Source organism: Xenopus tropicalis, chromosome 9, assembly GCF_000004195.4.
Source record: "Xenopus tropicalis strain Nigerian chromosome 9, UCB_Xtro_10.0, whole genome shotgun sequence".
In the NCBI taxonomy this organism is placed as follows: Eukaryota; Metazoa; Chordata; class Amphibia; order Anura; family Pipidae; genus Xenopus; species Xenopus tropicalis.
Window position 1 is genome coordinate 31,146,684 of NC_030685.2, and position 17,408 is coordinate 31,164,091.

Genomic DNA, 17,408 nt, shown 5'->3' on the forward strand with positions numbered 1-17,408 from the left:
CCACAATAAGGGTTACTTGTAAGCACCTAACAAGCAGCAGTAGAGACTCAAATGATCCTCATTACCAGCAATGGAGGGTGATTTTGGACATGGTGAGTGTTTGGGTAGCTAAAAAAAAACAATGGGCAAAATGCTTGAAATGTCCCTGTGTGTCTTAAAAGTGTTTCACTGTAGGTAATAGTGATGTGCAGGCGAGGTAGATATGAAGTCATGCATGGCTGCATTGGGTGCTAGTCTATGAATACAGGTGCCTTGCTGGGTTGCGTTGGGTGGGGGTTGGGAGCGGGCAGGTTAGGGTAGGGGATGCAGGTCAACAAAATGTCCACCCACAGATCACTATATATAAAGACAAATCTAGGTAGATTACACAAGTTGCCCAAGCAAAAAAAAATGTCTAATTTTCCTACTTGTTCTCCAACTTTGTGTGCAATAACTGAGGCTTCCTCATCTTCTTCATCTTCACTTATTGGACGAATACGAAGTGCAACCTGTTAGACAAAAGCAAAGGCACAAATGGTGAGAAAAAAATGAATCATGCACTGTGAAAGTAATTCTAGGCCCTAAGGGCTGCCAACAAGTGATTCTATTGTCTATTATATGCAGTCTCAGCTGTTCTGTGATGGAAGTGAAAATTTTAATGGACCTACAGTATAAACTGGTTTTTAAAATCAAATATTATATTGAAATTTAGAAAAAACTTGCAGTCATCGAAATTTAAACTGCTCCTTAAAGACTGTGGCAGTTTTATCAAGCAGGTCTAAAAATGCTTTTGGATGAGGACTTCTTCTTCTCAGGGGTCTGCACAGGCCTACATTAGGGTATGATTATTGGCTCTGCACACAGGTGGTCACACTGGGAAATGATCCCCACCATAAAATATTTTATATCTATAGCTCTATATATCCCGTTAAAAATCCATCCCTGGATTCACTGGAAAGCACAGACTCCTCATTACATTTAAAATAGATACCTCATTCACAATGAATACTGTAGCTGCAGTCACAGTAGACATAATTGCTGTTGGAGGAAGCAGTTTCAGTTGCAGGTGACAAATTAAAGCAATGATGGAATGGAATTATTACCACCACAATAATTAATGGGATTTATTTTAAATAGGAATTTCCCTTTGGGATAAACTCTTAAGAAACAAATGTATTAAAATTTAAATGCAAGTTTTTGGCACAATTTCAGAAAATCATATCAAATTAAATATATATATTATTAGACAAATACAACCAGGCCCAGAGTGGGACTTAAAATAGGCCCTGGCATTCCAAGTAGACAGAAGCCCAAACAGCCCCCGACCAGCCCAATAAATAGTGACTGTCTATGGCATCTTACAGCATCCCCTCAGATTGTCAGTTCTGGCCAAACCACAGCTTGGTTGTCAATCAGCCAACAGTTTAAATTCTGAATAAAGGAGAACAGAAGTTAAATAACTTAAAAACCACAAAAGATATCCAAATGTCAGTTGCCTTATTACATAACATTTTAGAAATACTATAAACACAGGCTTTTCTGACATTCTGTGACATTCTTTGCTAGGAGTCTTTATGCAGCAATAACTGATAGCTTTAGGGATTGCAAAAAGGAATGGAAGATTTATCTGTTTTTGATAGTTCCATATAATCTAGTCATTTTATCACATTATAAAGACCTCCCCTCAAATTATATGGACATCAGGTAATATGTTTTCCTATCCCTTCTGTACCCCACAACCTGGTAATGCCAGTGCTGTGTGATTTGCCAGTCTGGGGGTGAGCAAGCTTGGTGATTTCATAGACTCATAAATAAGAGTACACAAGCTACTACAATTTTACTCCAGGCAATACTGTATATATAAGTTATATGAAAGCCCAAATAGATAGCAAAACTCACTGTGAATGGTTGATAGTGAAACTCCTTGTTTCGATCCTTCATTTTTCCAAGAGCTTTTTGAAAATGAACCAAACTGCACAGCTAATTAACTGGAAATGATATATATGGATGTTCATCCACCCTGCATGACAGTGTCCTCTTGGGAGAAAAGGTATTGGTTCCCTTGCCAGTATTACATCAGCATTCAGAGTAGCACAAGGGGGCAGGGGATGAAATGGAGAGAAATCAGTCGTAAGGCAATAGACTTTAGCTACAATAATACATCATTTATTATTATTCTTCAGTTTCCATGCTTTTATCACTCAGAAGATGGTGCATTATTTCTTATGAGGATGTAAATAAGGGACAAATAATATGGTTTGGAAGAGTTACCTAAGCCTGGCCCCTTGTTCTCCTGCTGATCTACCTGACTACTTTGAAGCTCAAATAAAATGTCGACAGTCTCAGCCTGCATCCTCCAAATCCCACAATTCCCTGCACACAAGGGGGCCCATTTACTAACCCACGAACGGGCCGAATGCGTCCGATTGCGTTTTTTTCGTAATGATCGGTATTTTGCGATTTTTTCGGAAAATTATCGCGACTTTTTCGTTACCAATACGATTTTTGCGAAAAACGCGAGTTTTTCGTAGCCATTCCGAAAGTTGCGATTTTTCGTAGCATTAAAACTTGCGCAAAAAGTTGCAATTTTTTCGTAGTGTTAAAACTTGCGCGAAACGTCGCGCCTTTTAAGCTTTAAACTTTTCGCGCAAGTTTTAACGCTACGAAAAAATCGCAACTTTCGGAATGGCTACGGAAAACTCGCGTTTTTTCGCGCAAATCGTATTGGTAACGAAAAAGTCGCGATAATTTCCGAAAAGTCGTAAAGGCGCCGAAAAAATCGCAAAAAATACGAAAAAGTCGCAAAATGTTCGTTTTCAAATCGGATTTTTCCAATTCGGACTCGGATTCGACCCATAGTAAATGTGCCCCAAGATGTCAATAAGGAAAGGAGCATCACAGTGTAATGCATAGTGGGTTATGTAATTCCTGCATGCTGTCTGTAAGCTATGGAGAAGTTGTTACAATTTGTAAAATCAATGTTTCCCTGTCAGGATTTGAAATGATGCAGAAAGAGTAGTATTGTTTTGCAGCTGGATTTCAGCATATAAAAAGGGTATTCATTCATACTTTTTGAAGAAACAGATTACAGGTATATAATAGGTATATTTGGGGTTTCAGTGTTGTGTGGGGCTCGTTAACAAATTTTGGTTCAGAAGCCGGAGTTCCCCTTTAAATTATTTTATACTAGACTTTAAGTATGGAGAGTAATGGAAGGCCCCCTTATCCAGAACCCCCCCCCCCAAAGTCCTAAGTATTCTGGATAACAGGTCCCATAGCCATATATACAGTATATACATTTAAACTATAATATATACATTTAGTTAACAATTGACCCTGCTAGTACATCGGTTTGGGTGCCCCATGTGCTATTATTTTAGAATTTACTACATTTTTTCTTGGAGATGTCTGTGATTTATTTTTACATTGAAGGTAGTGGAGATAATAAGGATTAGCTGAGGCTATATACACAAATCTATGAAACCTGAACCACTAATGTAACAGAAAATAAAAAATAAAAAATTGTAATAATAAAATTGGTGGTTATGTAATGAGTCTTTTATTTTAGGCCTCCCTTTGCTACCCATACGCTTGCTTGCTAGGCAACAATAGAATTGGCAGTTGCCTAGCAGAAAAACAGAACACAGATAGATGCATGGTCTGGGGAGGTAGAGTTCCACAGAGAAAAGCACAGCATTAGCTCATGTTCTTTCTGGATTTTGTATACTGTTCACTCACACGACAAAAGAGGAGCACAGATTTGCGGGAGCAAAATCAGTTTACAGAGCGCTGGTAAGGCCCCATCTAGAATATGCCATTCAGTTTTGGTCTCCTGTGCTCAAATGGAACATTATTGAATTAGAGAGGGTCCAGAGAAGGGCAACTAAGCTGGTAAAGGGTATGAAAAGTATCAGTAATAAAGAAAGACTGGCCAAGTCAGGGTTGTTTATGCAGGTGAAGAGGTATTTAAGGGGGGATATAAGGGGATCATATAATCTCCCTAATGCTTTATTTACCAGTAGCCCCTTTCAGCAGACACAGGGACACACATTCCAAGTAGAAGAAAGGAGGTTCCATCTAAATATTCAGAAAGGGGTTTTTTTTACATCAAGAGATGTGAATTTGTGGAATTCTCTCCCTGAATCACTTGTACTGGCAGGTGGCTTTTAGTCTTAGTCAGTAAGCAATTTTCCCCTTTGAGGCAAATTAGAAAGGGTTTTAGATAGGAAGGTAATAAAACCCAGCCTCTGGATCAACTAGCAGTTAGGCAGGTTTTTTATAGACATAAAAGGTTGAACTTGATGGACGTGTCTGTTTTCAACCTAATTTTACTATGTATAAAAACAGATATAGGAAATATCTAAAGGAAATATATAAAGGAAATACCTGTATATTGCCTTTATATGGCTTATTTTGCCTATGGATGCCACCTGCCTAGTATCGTACCGGCTTGGGCAGTAAAACTGGTGATCCGTGCCAATTCTATTAATAGGGAAAAGTGCGACTATAGTAAGGATGGTATTTTTTTCCAGGAAAGGTGCAAAAATGCCAGCGGAGGGGCTGATTCGCAGCCTGTTTTGACGTTTGAACATTGCTTTCTGTAAAAAGTTAGCAAAAAAAAAAATACTTTTTGTTGTTTAACTTATATTTACTCAGTTAATTTTTCCATCAAACTGTCAGCCACTGACATTCCATGAATGCTGCAAAAACTCACATCTAGCAGGTTTTTTCATCACTTGAATACACCCAGAACTGGACTGTCTGGTTCACAACCTGACTGGTGACAGCTATAGACTGTACTCTCCCCCTACTTAATAAAAAATGACTAAATAGAGTGGTGCTGTTCAACATTTTTGCATGAAGTGGTGAACTGACTGGAAAACTGACTAAAAACACAATTAATTGCTTGACTTGTATTATAAAGTTGCAGAGGCTGCACAGTGTTCTTCTTATCTTTATAGTAGGTGCCCCAAGCAGGTACCAGTGAAAATGCTGCTGCTGGCCCCCTGTTCTGGTGGGCAATGGGCAAATGCCCCTTTTGCCCATTTATTAAAACAGTCCAGGCTTCAAGGGAGCTTGGGAATCAGACTTGGAATGCTTCAGCACTGATGGGAATAAAGAATCTCAATTGGGGAGCACAGCAGGTTCAAGGCAACTCACTGGGGGCACTTTGCTATTCCCAGTTTGAGTGCCCCAACTATAGGCAGATTGTGTGACAGCGACCATTTCCTTAAATGTCTTGAACATGTCAATATAAATAAAAAGGCTTAAGATCATAAGCCTCAAAAAAGCTATGTGTATTTTCTTTTTTTTTTTTTTTTGTTAACTTTAGATACAAGGGTATTGTGGGCAGTGCCAGATCTATATCCTGTGCTGCTCTAGGCACTGCCTCCACCCACCCCCTGTCCTACCCCACTCAAACCATATGGTGCAAGCAACAGATACACCCCTACCCCTGAGCTCCACTGCCGGGCTGGAGCAGTTTAAAAAACTATTGTGTTTTCTCTTTTTTATAGACACCTTAATGTGCACCCCCCCCGGCCCCCTGAAAGTGTCCCTCTATGCATGTGCCCTTGGGTGCCTATATTGAAAATATATCAAATTCCCTGCATACATTTCCAAAACAGGGTTGGTTCTCACTTCTTTTTTTCAGTAGAAATGTGTCTTAGGGCAATGTAGACTGAGTGGGATAACAAGCTCTGCAAAATGGAAAACAATGTAGTGGAACTACAAGGAAGCCCACCATAAAATATATAGTGTAGTTTTAAAACATACATAAAGTGATGTAGAAAGACAGTGTCCAACAACTATGCTAAACACACCAACAGTGCCAAAGTAACTTTAAATATAGTGACCTCCACCAATACACCCAGTGAGTCAAACAACATACCAGGTGTAAATAATTTTCCTGGTATATAGCAACAACTCATACAAGTCCCCTAGGTTACGCCAGCTCTGCAGATGGCTTAGTGTTGAGAGTTGTAGTTCTCTAGAAGATTCAATCGCATAAATCAATTGTGGCAGGGGAAGGTACCAAGGGCCCGAGTGATCAAATTTGCAAGAGCAGCATTTAATAACAACCATCCTGAATAGAAGGTGCAGTGATCAGCGTTTCATCAGTAAATGGGTAATCAAACGGTGTAGGAGCATTTCTTACAGGGACAGTATACCCCCTTGTTTTACATGAATAGATCATGAACTGAGCAAACAGAGCCAACAATGTTCACAACCAACAGAGCCAAACAATGTTCATATACTTCTTTATTATAATAATAAAAATAGTAAAAAACAAAACTTTGAAAATATGTAATTAAAAGTATATGCAGACTATATTTTACCGTTTTGCTTGTTTTGAAAAAAGGTGTATTTGGTTGTATACTATCCCTTTAAGGTATCATAGTTACGCAGTGTTAGAGCACTGCGCTGAACTGACCAGCACCCATCTTCAAAAATTATTTTTTCCGAAGGCACTGAAAGATTCTGTGCAAGTTAAACTCTTTCCGTTGTTACCTTCAGTGTCTCTTTAAGGTATTCGTAGGTGGCAGCAATTTAGACACCTGCAGAAGAGAATCATGCAGTGTATTCATTGTGAGAAGCAACCCATTTTAAGACTGATAAGTAAGGGTTTATAGAGATGGCCTTGCAAATGGAGAGACACGCTACCCATTAAAGGGTTAAACAGCTTTATAACCATAAGTCCAAATAATGCAAAGCAGCTGTAGAGTTTAAACTAAAAGCAGCATTGTGCCGTTGTTCTTGAGTCAGAACTGCGATGGTTAACATCAAATTCCTGAAAACAATAGCCAAGTTAGATTTTCATCATAAAACTGCCTGCTACAGCCTAATGTTTCATATTTAAACCAATGGCCTTGATTAAAAAGGAGTCCAGGGACTGGCACTGAACAAGTTTCCATCTGTTACTAAACAGTAGGGCATGGACAGATTTAACCCCATTATTCCTGTTTTGACCTTTTTTAAGCAATCACTCATGAGCCTACAGAATCAAGGGTGACCGCAAAGACACCTAAATGTCAGTGTTATGGATGATGTGGCAGTGCAAGTGAAGTATGGTTATGTCTAAGCACAAACATGTAGACAGCAACAAGATATCCTCTGCACTCACCCATTATCAATATATATAGGACATTAAAGGAGAAGGAAAGGCTAAGTCACTTGGGGGTGCCAAAATGTTAGGCACCCCCAAGTGACTTAGATCGCTTACCTTGTACCCTGGGCTGGTGCCCCTGTTAGGAGAAAAAAGCACCAGCCCAGGGTACCTGTAGGAAGCGCTTCCTCCTTCCTCTCTCTTCTCCGGTCGAAATCCGTCGGCCGGCGCATGCGCAGTAGAGTAAAAAGACGATTTTGTTTTTTAAGTTCGGCTTTTCACTCTACTGCGCATGCGCGCGCGGCGCTACAGGAAGGAGGAAGCGATCGCTGCTACCCCGGGCTGGTGCTGTTCTCTCCGTACAGGGGCACCAGCCCGGGCTATGAGGTGAGCGATCTAAGTCACTTGGGGGTGCCTAACATTTTGGCACCCCCAAGTGACTTAGCCTTTCCTTCTCCTTTAAGACAACAAGATATGTCCTCCCCTTTAAGTAACAGGGATTGTTTGTCCATATATTGCAATATACTTCAAGCTGGCAAACTATGTCAAAGTCATCCCTTCTGGCCAGTCCTACTCTGACCTATATGATTAATTAAGAATTCTACTGCTTCAATTAAAGTATATTGCAATATATGGGGTATATATATAAGGGGTGGTAGCTTAATGCACAGAATGTCTAAATCCTGTGTCTTAATCCTATGCCTTAATCCTTAGTCCTATATATATTGATAATGGGAGTGCAGAGAATCTCTTGTTGTTGTCTATATATATTTTGTGGTCACAACCTCATTGCACCCCTGCCTAATGGTTTAGAATTTAGTGGTTGAGCACAATTTTCCCTTTTTTGCTATAGTTTATACAGGAGCAGTGGCCAGCTCCATGTTGTAGCTTTCACCCTTCCCAGCTACAGTCAGGTGATCCCAGTGGAGCCAATAAAAGGGCAACCATTGGGGGTTTTAACCTTGAAAGCAAGTAGGTTGCAGGTAAAACTTAATCCCTTTGCTGAATGTATATTGATGCAGTAGAATTTTTAATGAATCGCATATGTCAGTGTAGGACTGGCCAGAAGGGATGACTTTGACATAGTTGGCCAGCTTGAAGTATATTGCGATATATGGACAAACAATTCCTGTTTTTCTTAAAGGAGAACTATACCCCCCGGGCTATAAAAGCCCCCTCACCTCTCCCTTATCACAAGTTTAACAACTGTCCCTATTGCTAAGCCCAAGCTAAAACAGGAGAGTAGCGCAGCTGCATACCTGGCCAACATCTTCTTAGCAACGGAAGACATTTTGGGTCTATAAAAGCCCCCTTAATTATCACTGCCTTGACCCTCCCTCACTTCTCCCTTATCACAAGTTTAACAATTGTCCCTATCGCTAACCCCAAGCTAAAACAGCAGAGTAGCGCAGTCACGTACCTGGCTGACATCTTCATTTTTTTGGTAGCTTAATGCACAGAATGTCTTAATGTCTTGTATATATAGATAATGGGTGAGTGCAGAGGATCTCTTGTTGTTGTCTAAATGTATCACAACCTCATTGCACCCCCGCCTAATGGTTTAAATTTTAATGGTTGAGCACAACTTTCCCTTTTTTGTTATAGGCACAAACATGTGACCTCTGGAAAATCATCATAGTTTATGATGGTGTTTATAAGGAAAATATTTGAATGTAAACACAGGGCTAAATAATGATACGACTGAATGGGCACTCTGGCTATAGGTATGGCTATTACTGAGAGCTAAAGAGGAGCCTTATTAGAAACACAAGTTAAACTCCATAAGAAGGAACTGGAATCTAAAGAGTGTTCCTCAAAGTAGCTACAACTCTGTTGAGCACATATACAGCAGCTCAGAGCTTGTTTTCTAAACTTTGTTCTACTTTAATATAATATAAATCAAATTGAGGTTAGTGACTCCTACTAAATGAACCACGCCACATGAATAGGCTAATTATAACTGCAGTTTATTCAATGGTTTACATATATGAATGGTTTATTGGTGCAAAAGTCCATGTTTCTAAGATGGCATTTAAATAACCGTAATAATAATACAGTATTACATAAGAGGATTACTGTAGATTTAAAGTGAAATAACCCAATGTGAATAAGGCAGTTGTATTTACTCTGTACATTGGTAGAAGCATAGGCAGAAGGTGACTTTTTGTTTGGGGAAGCTAAAGATGGGCCTTACAGAGTCTGACCTACAGCTAATGTGAGACTTAGTGGATTCGCTGCTGGTGTAAAAAATTAACCTCCCAACTACCTCTTGCTGTTCCCACTGACTCCCAGGGATTCTGTGCAAAAGTGTGGGTGGGAGGGCTTTTTTACCTTAAAATGCTTAGGATGTAAAAGTATTAATACGTGCGCTTCTGTTAGGGGTTCTCCATCCATTTGTGTTTAGGATCAGTTAGTGGTTTAAACAAGCGATGGGAATATGAATAGTTAAGGGGCCTGCATGGAAAAATAAGTAATAAAAAATTACAATAATAATAAAATTGTACCTCACAGAGCAATACTTTTTGGCTGCCGGGGTCAGTGACCCCCATTTGAAAGCTGGAAAGAGGCAGAAGAGAGAGGCAAATTTCTTAAGAACTATAAAAAAATTAATTAGGAAGACCAATTGCAAAGTTGCTAGCAATAGGCCATTCTATAACATACTAAATGTTAACTTAAAAATGAACCTCCCCTTTATATGTGTTTAAGTTATATACAGTGAGACACAGTCTGTATTTACAAAACCAGCACATTACATGCCATGATAGGCAGTGGGTACGGATGGCAGATATTCTGGCCCTGGCACTATAACACTGGCACCAATACACAACATTGTCCCCACTGTAACTAGAAATGAACAAAACAATGACAAAAGTAAAAAAACAAAATAGTAAGTGCAAAAAACAACAAATATATAAAAGAAAGAGTTAACTTACCATTCATTTGTTAGGGTAGGGGATAGGGATATTATAAATGTCAGATCAGGCAAAAAATATATTTAATTTCAACTAGTGATTTAGCCTTTAGAACTGTATAGTGCCTGCGTATAGTGCCTGCGTATAGTGCCTGCGTATAGTGCCTGCGTATAGTGCCTGCGTATAGTGCCTGCGTATAGTACCTGCGTATAGTGCCTGGGTATAGTACCTGGGTATAGTGCCTGGGTATAGTGCCTGGGTATAGTACCTGGGTATAGTACCTGGGTATAGTACCTGGGTATAGTGCCTGGGTATAGTGCCTGTGTATAGTGCCTGTGTATAGTGCCTGCGTATAGTGCCTGCGTATAGTGCCTGCGTATAGTGCCTGCGTATAGTGCCTGCGTATAGTGCCTGCGTATAGTGCCTGCGTATAGTGCCTGCGTATAGTGCCTGCGTATAGTGCCTGCGTATAGTGCCTGCGTATAGTGCCTGCGTATAGTGCCTGCGTATAGTGCCTGCGTATAGTGCCCGCGTATAGCGCCCGTGTATAGTGCCTGTGTATAGTGCCTGTGTATAGTGCCTGTGTATAGTGCCTGTGTATAGTGCCTGTGTATAGTGCCTGTGTATAGCATTTGCGTACAGTACCTGGGTACAGTACCCGCGTATAGTGCCTGTGTATAGTGCCTGCATACAGTACCTGCGTATAGCACCTGGGTATAGTACCTGTGAGAGTGGGATGAAATCCGCAGCAAAAGTTGAGGGTTGGTTCTCAGGTACAAGTTGCAGTCTGCAGATTCTTCTTTTCAGTCTTCATTTCTGCACTGCCTTCAGTTTGCAAAATCTCCCGATCCCTGTGCGCATCTGTGCTTTGATTGGTCAATTTTACTGTCTGTTACATTTGGGAAGTATGCAATTTCAGCATTTGCTCAAGGGGTGTGGGCTTATATATTTGTTGCTATTAGGCCCTTGTTAAACAATTTCACTAACTAAGAAATCTTGTTCACATCACCTTTCTGAGGAAGATATGTTACCCCCAAGGCCAGAGTATAAGGATCTGTATCATATTAATGCACAGCTGCCGTAGACAACCCAGGGCAAACTCTTTATTTTTTCATGAAGTTTGCATAAAAATTCTTTCATTTTTGGTGAAATTAGAAGAGGCTGTCATGGTGGCAGGTACTTTTGGAAGGTTATTGTTGGTACCCATTAGATTCTCGTATATTAGCCTTTGTTCTGTTCTTTGTTTGCACAAAAATATGGACCCTCAAAGTATAACAAAAATTTAGAAATGGCTCAATTTCACCTGGCCCTAGTTTGCACAAAATCTCTTTTCTTTTGGTCAAGTTGAGAAAATGGGCTCTGATTCCAGTGGGTACTGTTGACAACCAAAAAAAAGTCTAGGATCCTCCAATGACACCGTAAAAAAGAGCCTAAAAACTAAAGATTAATGTTAGTGCCTATTATACTCTCCAGGGTCGGACTGGGCCGCCAGGACACCGGGAAAAATCCCGGTGGGCCCCGACCCTAGTGGGCCCCGACGGCCCAGTTTGACCTTTGCCGGCGCTCCCCCTTCTAACTGTTCCTCGCCTGACGCGTTCAATTTATACGCGCTCGGGGAGGACGTCAGGTGGGGGCCCTGCAGGGGTGGGTTAGGGGGGGCCCTGCAGGGGTGGGTTAGGGGGGGCCCTGCAGGGGTGGGTTAGGGGGGGCCCCTGCGGGGGGTGGGTTAGGGGGGGCCCCTGCGGGGGGTGGGTTAGGGGGGGCCCCTGCGGGGGGGGGGGTTAGGGGGGGCCCTGCGGGGGGGGGTTAGGTGGAGCCCTGAAAGTTTGTTTATGGGCAACCATGGGTAATAGCTGCTGTGGTCTAACTCCTACATGAAACAGGGGAAACCCCTGCCAGCACAGTTTTTTCACCGACGCCTTTTGGGGCCCTGGCCATGGGCGTCCACAGAAGGGGGCAAGAGGGGGCACTTGCCCCCCCCTGGAAAAGTAGCAAAAAAACCCTTACTTTCTGCACTGTCTCCTCAAGCCCGTTTTTGCTGTGCTCCGATTGGATCTTTCTTCTTGTGGATTCTCCAATCAGAGCACAGCTTCCTTGACAGACAGTAAAATTGACCAATCAGAGCACAGATGCACACAGGGATCGGGAGATTTTGCAAACTGGAAACAAATGAAGACTGAAAAGAAGAATCTGCAGCTGTAACTTTACCTGAGAACCAACTCTCAACTTTTGCTGCAGATTTCATCCCACAGGCACTATACCCAGGTACTATACACAGGCACTATACACAGGTACTATACACAGGTACTATACACAGGCACTATACCCAGGTACTATACACAGGCACTATACACAGGTACTATACACAGGCACTATACCCAGGTACTATACACAGGCACTATACACAGGTACTATACACAGGTACTATACACAGGCACTATACCCAGGTACTATACACAGGCACTATACACAGGTACTATACACAGGTACTATACCCAGGTACTATACCCAGGCACTATACCCAGGTACTATACACAGGTACTATACCCAGGTACTATACACAGGCACTATACACAGGTACTATACACAGGTACTATACACAGGCACTATACACAGGTACTATACACAGGGTCGGACTGGGCCGCCGGGACACCGGGAAAAATCCCGGTGGGCCCCGGCCCTAGTGGGCCCCAGCGGCCCAGTCCGACCTTTGCCGGCGCTCCCCGCTACTGACTGTTCCTCCCCGACGCGTTCAATTTATACACGCTCGGGGAGGACGTGAGGCGGGGGCCCTTCGGGGGGGGTTAGGGGGGCCCTTGGGGGGGGTTAGGGGACGCGGCTGGGGCACCTGCAGGGCCCCTGGGGCGGGAGCCCCGGTGGGCCCTGCACCCCCCAGTCCGACCCTGACTATACACAGGTACTATACACAGGCACTATACACAGGTACTATACACAGGCACTATACACAGGCACTATACCCAGGTACTATACCCAGGCACTATACCCAGGCACTATACCCAGGTACTATACCCAGGCACTATACCCAGGCACTATACCCAGGCACTATACCCAGGTACTATACCCAGGCACTATACGCAGGCACTATACCCAGGCACTATACACAGGCACTATACCCAGGCACTATACCCAGGCACTATACCCAGGCACTATACCCAGGCACTATACGCAGGCACTATACCCAGGCACTATACCCAGGCACTATACGCAGGCACTATACGCAGGCACTATACGCAGGCACTATACGCAGGCACTATACGCAGGCACTATACGCAGGCACTATACGCAGGCACTATACGCAGGCACTATACGCAGGCACTATACGCAGGCACTATACGCAGGCACTATACCCAGGCACTATACGCAGGCACTATACCCAGGCACTATACGCAGGCACTATACCCAGGCACTATACCCAGGTACTATACGCAGGTACTATACGCAGGTACTATACGCAGGTACTATACACAGGTACTATACGCAGGTACTATACCCAGGCCTCTGTTCTGCCTCTATACAGATTTCAAATGGGGGCCAAAAATATTGCTCTGTGAGGCTACAATTTTATTATTATTATAATTTTGTATTACTTATTTTTCCAAGTAGGCCCCTTAACTATTCATATTCCCATCTCTTGTTTAAACCACTACCTGGTTGCTAGGGTAAATAAGACCCTAGCAACCAGATAGCTGCTGAAATACCAAATGGAGAGCTGCTGAACAAAAAGCTAAATAACTGAAAAACCATTAAAAATAAAAACGAATTTGAATGCGAACTAGCCCTGATCACAAACACAAATGTTTGCAGATCCCCTCACAGAAATGCGCGTATAAATACTTTAACATACTAAACATTTTAGGGTAAAAACAAAAAAGCCCCCCCCGCACTTTTGTACAGTATCCCTGGGAGTCAGTGGGAACGGCAAGAGGTAGTTGGGAGGTTAACTTTTTACGCCAGCAGCGAATCCACTAAGTGTCACATTAGCTGTAGGTCAGTCTGTGTATGGGCCATCTTTAGCCTCCCCTAGTATCATCCTGCAAAAAAAATATATATATTTATATATATATATATATATATATATATATATATGTCTGTTGCAGGATGATACTAGCTTACTTGCCCCCCCTTGGAAAATTTTCTGCGGACGCCCATGGCCCTGGCACTTTCTGCAGCAGAAATGAAAGGGAACAGCACATGTCATTGTTAGGACCTTTTGGTCAATTTCACTCAATTGTCTTTTTATTAGCCTTGTTCAGTCCTTTTAGTCAAGTTGGGAGTAGAGGCTCTGATTGTGGCAGCTCCAACACCACCGTAAAAAGGAGCCAAAAAAAACGATATAAACTAAAGATTAATGTTGGTACCCATTAGATTCTCCAAAATTAGCCCATACGGTCACCCTAAATTGTAAAAAATATTGTCCTCATTTAAAAGACAGCCACTGTGGTCTAACTCCTCTGTGAAACCCCTGCTAGCACAGGTCTTCACTATTGCCCTTTTGGGGCCCCAGAACTTCTGCAGAAATGAGAATTAACCATTGCACCTTAGGAAACTATCCCTCATTCTGTCCCTTGTTTGCACAAAAATATTGGGACCCTTATAAAGTATAAAAAAAAGTATAAAAACGGTAAAATTATGACTCATCATCTGGCCCTAGTTTTTTTTCATCTTTTTGTTCTCTAACAAAAGTAGGCGGTACAAGCAGAGGAAAAATAGATTGTGAGCGGACCGACCACCACATACTAGTTGCATCTGATTGTTTAAAGGACAAGTAACACCATTTAGACAAGTAACACCATTTAGACATCCCAATCCCAATCGGTCAACTTACAGTTATAACTTCAAATACTCTGCTGCATGCTGCTTTCTTATTATAAATGAGTAAAAAATCCCAATTGCCACTTTTCCATGGAGTATATGGGGTCTCCACCATGTTGCAGGGCCTGAAAGCTGCTTCTCCCCTACGTGTGCACAGCCGCCAGCTTCTTCCAGTAGCATCCTGCAGATAGTGGCGCCAAAGATTTTCATGCCCTTGGCTATGGCCTCCTTGTGTAGATGATAAGAATGCTGATTTTGGGTACATGCTTATATACAGTTATATATTTTTTTCATTTTCACAGTAGAAATCGTGCCCAGCTGTAATGTGAGTGGCTGCTTTCACAACAGTGGGAAAGGGCCCTTTCCAGGCATAATAATGCACATAGTTACATGATGAAATCAGTTGTACAGTAACATCAAAGTACTCCAGAGCTTCTGACAGGAGTATATTCCAGAAAATGATGGCTATAATGAATCTTCAGTGACTGACACATCGACTGTTCTAGAAGAAGACAAGCAGAGTTTTGTAAAAGAACGGAAATTTATTGTTTTTGAGTCATGTTTTGATTCATTAAAACAAGAATGGCAGTTGGAAATGTTTTGAGTTCAGCTGCATTATTATACAGTGGCTGTAATTTTTATAAGGTGCGTGAAATGTTTGGTTTATTGGGACTTCAGTCCATATCTCATAACACTATTATTGATGTACACTGGCAGCAAGAACAACGAACGAACAAGGATAGAAGCGGAGCACTGGATCACTTCTTAGTAAAAACTCACTTGTATTTCCATCTTAAAAATCATGAGTTCACCCCAGACAGCTTAACGTGTTTCATGGCTACACCCCACTTCTTCAGCCACTACGGTGTCCCAAAACAACCATATTTAAATAGGCACACCCACAATACCAATTAACCCCATCAGTGTAACAAAATATAAAAACAACATATATCAAGTATAGAATAACCCCCCCAGTCATAGCAGTAATTAAGCATTAGAGTGTGTATCCAACCTAAATAAGGTTACATATAGCAGAAAAAATAGTAATGATACAAATACATGAAAGTTAAAGGTTTTTATGGTGTAAAGCAAGTGGTCATTCATATATGTGGGGCGGCACCCAAATTATTATTACAAAAAATTAACACAAAGATTATTTACAGTAATATCAGACCTCCCACTCTCTATTAAGTCCCCCATATTGTTCCGTAGTTTTAAGACAATAGAACCAATATACCTCCTTTTCCGACAACTTCTTATTCACATCACCTTTCCTGATATTTATCTTCGGTTTATCTATGATCTGGAATGTCACCCGGCCACTTTTGTCCTGTTTCTCAACCAAATTCTTAGCTATTGCCGACTTAAAGGCCTTCCTCTCCATAGCTGACAAGTTTTCAAGAAATCTGGTTCCGGCTTTCCGAATCGTCTTGCCCACATATTGAGCCCCGTATTGAGCTAAATATATTATACCTTTCGACTGACAATTTAAGTATTGGGGAATATCATAAATGCTTCCTATATACAATATTTACATGTAAAAGTTTTGGACACATTAATCACGCCACAAGCTTTGCACCTATGCTTGCCACATTTATAGGTACCCTTGTGGTGCAACCAGACCGCTCCTTGAACAGAACACCAAAGTCTACAGGATGCATTCAATGGCATAGAGTTGTGCCTTGAAGGTAATGGGCAATGTGACAGCCCAGGTTACAGTGCCAAATATTTTGTTTACAGTTTTATGGAAGTGGACACTAAGAGAATTGTGGACTTCGAAGTTGTTTAGGTTACAGAGGCTAAGACTTCAGCAGCTATGGAAAAACTAGCATTTACAAAGTGTCAGGTAAGAATTTTGGCTGGATCATATAAAGTAAGTGCAATAGCAACAGACCATCACCCTTGAATTATAAAATTAATGTATAATGTGTACAAAGACAAAGGCATAGCACATGAGTTTGATCTGTGGCACTATGCCAAGAGTTTAAAGAAACGCTTGTTTGCAGAAAACAAAAAGAGAAACTGTGCTGCTATAGCTGAATGGATACCAGCTATAACAAACTATCTGTGGTGGTCTTCGAGCAAATGTGAAGGTGACTTATGTATGTTGCGGGAAAGATGGCACATTTTTGCCATACTGGAGCATTAGAAGCGTATCACAGTTCTTCCCTAAAGTACTGACCTAAAAGGATCCACTTACAGCTCTAGCCCATAATACAAATGTACACAGACAGCAATCTAATTTCTGATGGGCTGGGAAGGGACCGTGTTGGCTCACTTCGACATAAACTTGTGTTCCCAAAATACAAAAAAAAAAAATGGGTTACTAAAGCACTGTATGAGGTTACAACCAATGCACATGTAGCTCCAATGCTAGTGGATGTGCTCAGATTACTTCAGGGCAAATTGGGGATTTGTTGGGATCCCAAAAACAGCACTATGCCAGACATTGCCACAGAACACATCAGATAAAAGTTGGACAGTTCTGCAACATATGTCAAGATTTCAATATCGGAGCAGGTAAACCCAGTACCATCTGTCAAGCTTATTTAAACTGAGTTTTTAGGAAAAATCTTCCA